Here is a 6,002-nt window from a genome sequence, read left to right on the forward strand (position 1 = left end):
AAGACGTGGACAAGGAGAACGTGTGGAGGGTTTGCCTCACTAAAACCAAGAGTGTTCACTCTTTGACAACCCGTACAAACACGACAGAGTTATGTCCGGAGTTCGTCTTTTAACTCAACTAAATAAACGTAACTCGAGTCAACATTATTCACACTGCCAAAGACAGCAACATATTTACAGGGCAACAGTGGCACAAACAACAATGTAATACATGTACCACCATTGGTAAACCACACTTACATCCCAGTAAGCAAAAATAATCATTCCTCTCAAAGGCCCAGTCCTTCCCATGATCACGATTCAGTTTACCATCTCACATCTGACAAGGCTTTTAGGCCAAACAAAAATATATGTTGGTTTAGGCTAACCTGACCAAAAAAGAAAGGGTCGGTAGGTCGGCTTTTTTCATTAAAAAATAAAAATATGGAATTTAGTCGATTTTAAAGGAGTTTACTTCCCTTAGTCTCAGTATGGTTTGCAAAATGTGCCAAAAGGTGGGGTTTTTTTTTAGAAATGAAAAACAGTTTTAGGGACGGCGGGAAAAAATATGGTCGGTCGGGTACCCTAAACCAACGTATATTTGTGTTTGGCCTTACACAAAGGTCATCCCTCCACTTAAGACACATACCAAACCCAACATCCTGACGGCTTCTTATGCAAAGCTAGAATTTTGATGAAATAATTTCCATCTATCAGTGCCCACACAGCAGAAGTGTTTTCATGAAAAGGACTGTGCTTTCTACACTCAAAAAAAGAAATTAAAAAAATACAACATATTTCCTCTGCAAGATACGTATATTTTAAGTGTTGTAATTTTCACACAAGAAACTGGCCTGACAAGTAAAAGCACCATGCTATATGGCAGGGACATGTATTTTCAACTGGTATGAAAAACACAATTAAATCATATCTGTCTGTGTTTTGATCCTAGTAAAAGCACAATGCTTTATAGCAGGGACATGTATTTTCAACTGATACGAAAAACACAATTAAATTGTATCTATATGTCTGTGTTTTGATCCCTTTAAGATAGTGTCCTTCTTTCGTACACGATCATGTTCACTGCCTAAGATCTGACCAGCCTTTCACAGGAATCTGAGCATCTTTCCAGTTGGACACATACCTTCTTCTTCTTCTCCTTTGTTCATGGGCTTAGACTCCCACGTTCACTCATGTTTTTAGCACGAGTGGATTTTTACGTGTATGACTGTTTTTACCCCGCCATTCAGGTAGCATACGCCGATTTCGGGGGAGGCATGCTGGGTATTTTCGTGTTTCTATAACCCACCGAACTCTGACATGGATTACAGGATCTTTTCCGTGCGCACTTGGTCTTGTGTGTACACACGTAGGGGGGTTAAGTCACTAAGCAGTTCTGCACATAAGTTGACCTGGGAGATCGGAAGAATCTCCACTCTTAACCCACCAGGCGACAGCGACTGGGATTCGAACTCACAACCTCCCGATTAGGAGGCCGACGTCTTACCACCACGCCACTGCGCCCGTCGGACACATACCAACCATCAATTGCCAGGCAGCATTCTGTGCAAAGTGGGAATGTTTTGTCAAATGAATGTTGCACATTGACACGGGCCGGTGTCACGACACTGATTCTTAACAAAATTCCCACTCTGCAGAAAAAGCAGCCGGAAGCCGGAAAGTTGATTCTATCATAGACCTATATTAGATCTAAATATACTGCGGACTTCCTGGCAGCCACTGGTCTGAGGATTTAGCACGGCCATCAACATCGAACGCAGAAGAAGAAGAAGAAGATCTAAATAAAGGTCCCTGATTCTATGCATTCGTTGAAGCTGAAGGGTGGTCTTACCCCATGGAAACGCCTGGTCAGGTCTGGGATGGTGACCCTGATCATTTACAAAGGAAGAACCATGTCCTTAACGGGTTGTTCTAACCGTCACAGAGAGCAGAGTGCTTTAAACTTGACAATATTTATCATACTTCCTTTCCCTCCATGGTTTATTTTTTCATCGTTGATTCAGGCAGGGGAGAGAACACCAACCAAGCTACCTTTACATTTCTGGCTCTTCTAATTCTATACGTATCAAGGCTGAACGCTTGGCACAACTTTTGAAACACAGAATACTTTTTGTGACAAACTGTCCCAGACCTTGTTAGTAGTTGCAGTATCTCAATAGGTGTGCATCCGACGGGGTCGGCCCGCTATTGCGCGGGCCGCTATTACGCGGGGCCGCTATTGCGCGAATCTTTAGGGTTAGGGTTAGGGTCAGGGTTAGGGTTAGGGTTAGATTCGCGCAATAGCGGCCCCGCGCAATAGCGGACCCGCGCAATAGCGGCCCAGCCCCCATCCGAAAAGCTATCTAGAATCTGCAAAAGACTGCATATTCTGCATTAGCTTGAATGTTAGAGATGGTTTCGGTGGATAGGGATGTGTTTTTTTTCTTCATGTTTAAATGATTATATTGCTTTTAAACATTCATGAAGAAAACATTCAAAGCAAACAAATTTACAAATTATCACAAAAATAATAATTTCTGGACAAATGACGGAGTTTGGGGTGCAACATGTATATTTGCGATATTATGTGGAACATTATCATTTGACACATTTATGCTACAATTATGTTGATGAGTGTGTCAACACACACACACACACACACACAGTGACACATACACATACATGTACATACAGACAGTAACACACATTGACACACACAGTGACACATACACACACACACACACACACACCCACAGTGACACACACACACACTCACAGTGACACACACACACATTGACACACACACACACACACACACACAGTGACACACACACACACACATACACACAATGACACACACATATACTCACACACACACTTGAAAGATATAAGGTACGTCAGGCATCACCTAAAAATGTCAACATCTCCACAATCTCCTGAGAAGAAGTGACCCAAATTTTCTAGCAATGGCATTACAAAGTTTGAAATTAAATGAAAGAAAACAAAGTTTTATGAAACTCTCATCCTACCCAAACTATGGAACATGAAAGCTCTGAACAGCACCTTATTTTCCCATCAGAAAAAAAACCACACTCCAATTATATTCTCCAACAAACACTGTGGAAGCAAAATATGACAGAAAAAAATAATGGCCAATGGCTGAAAGTTTGTGATTTTGAGCGCAGTGGTTGATGAGCAGGACACAGCAAAGAATGCAGAGATTGCCTGCGGACATAGTATGGATAGCACGCAAAATTCTGTACAAAAAAGAAGTCTACCATTCACCTGGCATTAGTCGAAATCCAAATTTATAACTCAGCACAGTGTAACAGCTATCACTCGTTGTCAACATCACATCAAGCTTTTCATTCTGCTCACATTGCAAATGTTGTAACTCTGTAAATGAACACTTATTTTATGACCCCCTCCTTTCTAAGACTGGGTGGCCGAGTGGTACATGTAACGCACTTGCGCTCGGAAGCGAGAGGTTGCGAGTTCGACCCTGGGTCAGGGCGTTAGCAATTTTCTCCCCCCTTTCCTAACCTAGGTGGTGGGTTCAAGTGCTGGTCTTTCGGATGAGACGAAAAACCGAGGTCCCTTCGTGTACACTACATTGGGGTGTGCACGTTAAAGATCCCACGATTGACAAAAGGGTCTTTCCTGGCAAAATTGTATAGGCATATATAAAAATGTCCACCAAAATACCCGTGTGACTTGGAATAATAGGCCGTGAAAAGTAGGATATGCGCCGAAATGGCTGCGATCTGCTGGCCGATGTGAATGCGTGATGTATTGTGTAAAACAAATCCATCTCACACGGCATAAATAAATCCCTGCGCCTTGAATATGTGCGCGATATAAATTGCATTAAAAAAAAATAAATAAAAAAAATACCTGCGCTTAGAACTGTACCCACGGAATACGAGCGATATAAGCCTCATATTGATTGATTGATTGATTGATTGATTGATTTTTAAGACCGGATTTTCTCAGATTTGTTGAGGTCCTAAAAGGGGGGTTCCACTGTATTGTCACGGATGACTGGCCGCAAGTGTGTTAATGTTGCTTCCCTTGCCAGTACAGCTTCTTCTTCTTCTTTGTTCATGGGCTTAGACTCCCACGTTCACTCATGTTTTTGCACGAGTGGATTTTTACGTGTATGACCGTTTTTACCCCGCCATTCAGGCAGCATACGCCGATTTCGGGGGAGCCAGTACAGCTGAAGGTCAAGATTACAACAGACTGGACTAAGCACAAAGTCGTCTGAACCCACCTCTAATCATAGTCTCAAACGGGCAAAGATGATGTTCTGAAAGTGATAATATCTGCCTGTGTGTGGTATCCAGGCCTTCATGTATACACGCATATTTTCTGATTACAAGTTAATACTGTACAAAAATACTGTAACTTCTTCCTCAAGGCCTTCATAAATTGTGTACCTCTTCTGTGTCCTTCTTGCAAACTTTACTTGACTCTTGTTCACATACACAGGTCTAGTTTGGTGTCAGTTTAGAGGAACGATAAACTGTTTTTAAACTGAAGGTGAGGCGATGGTATTTAGGACTGGACAAGGATGGAGAGGAAGGGGGAAGGGATGGAGATAGCAGATGGGGGCGGGACCTAGAAGTAAGGAGAGAGGGGGATGTTGTTTGTGTGTGCGCGTGTGTGCATGCGTGTATGTGTGTGTAAAAGTATGTGTGTGTTGTAAAGTATGTGTGTCTTGTAAAGTATGTGTGTGTTGTAAAGTATGTGTGTGTTGTAAAGTATGTGTGTGTTGTAAAGTATGTGTGCGTTGTAAAGTATGTGTGTCTTGTAAAGTATGTGTGTCTTGTAAAGTATGTGTGTGTTGTAAAGTAGAAAATGTGTTAACACTTTCGCGACGGGACACTGATAAATCAGTAACCGCGCTGACACGCCCATGGATGGGACGCGCATTTTTCAGTACCAGTCATACAAGGTACAAGACTCGTGATTGCTTCCCGGTTTTTGAAGATTGCAATAAATTGAGTTGTTTCCCCTGATACACGTGGTTTTCTCTTCCGGCTTGATCAAATTAGTGCAGATTTGCGTGGTGTTTTCGAACAAAAAAAATGAATTGAAGGCGAGCCTTGTCACGGGAGGAGATTCTCCGCATGTTGGATCTTGAGGATCCTGTAGATCATGATACATCGTGTCGTTTTAGCCTCAAGAAAGCGATAATAGCAGTGATATTGAGGAAGAAACAGTCCCGTTGTTGCTAGTACGAGTCGGCAAACTACACGTGGTAGGGGGTGATACTGCTAGACGAACATGTATCTCGGAATCGTGCAGGAGCTATGGGGGCGTGACAGCACTGATAACAATGGATGGCTGGAGCCTTCAAATCCATTTGGAATTGTTCATAGGTGTACAGTTGGTACTTTGTTGTGAAAATGTGACTTATATTCAATATGGATTACCTAGACATCATTTGGTGAGTGTTACAGTTTTGTTTCATTTGAGTCAGGATGCTGTGAGTGAATGCGTGATTTGCTTGTTTTTTTCTTTGTACTGTCTCCTTATTTCTGTGTACAATGTTAACAATATTTCAGCTAATTCATAGGTTTTACACCTTGTTTGGTTATAACATTATTTATAATACTTTCTGTTAAAAAATAACTTTTAAAAAAAGCAGTGGAAAATAAAACACACACAAAAAACCGTTAAAAAACACAAATTATCCCCCTTTCACCCCCCTTTCACCCCCCTTTGCTAAAACAAATCGCGTGACAAACTTATAAATAGCACGACTGAACTGGGCATCCATTTTTGAATTAGTACACAAAATTTGGTGGTGATTGGACTTAATTCAAGCTTGCTAGACAGATTTCTTTACAGTTACTGATTTTTGGGAAGTTTCTTGGTGGCAAGCTTGGGCAGGCAGGACGTTAACGCCGTGGCAGTGCTAGTCACAATAGTGTTAAGGGCACAAGTTTACTTTGACGTATTTCAATTGGCATTGTGTACAGAATTTTCTTACATTTGTGTTGTGTAGTGCACTTAGA

The sequence above is a fragment of the Littorina saxatilis genome, linkage group LG15 (genome assembly GCF_037325665.1).
Source record: "Littorina saxatilis isolate snail1 linkage group LG15, US_GU_Lsax_2.0, whole genome shotgun sequence".
Taxonomy (NCBI): domain Eukaryota; kingdom Metazoa; phylum Mollusca; class Gastropoda; order Littorinimorpha; family Littorinidae; genus Littorina; species Littorina saxatilis.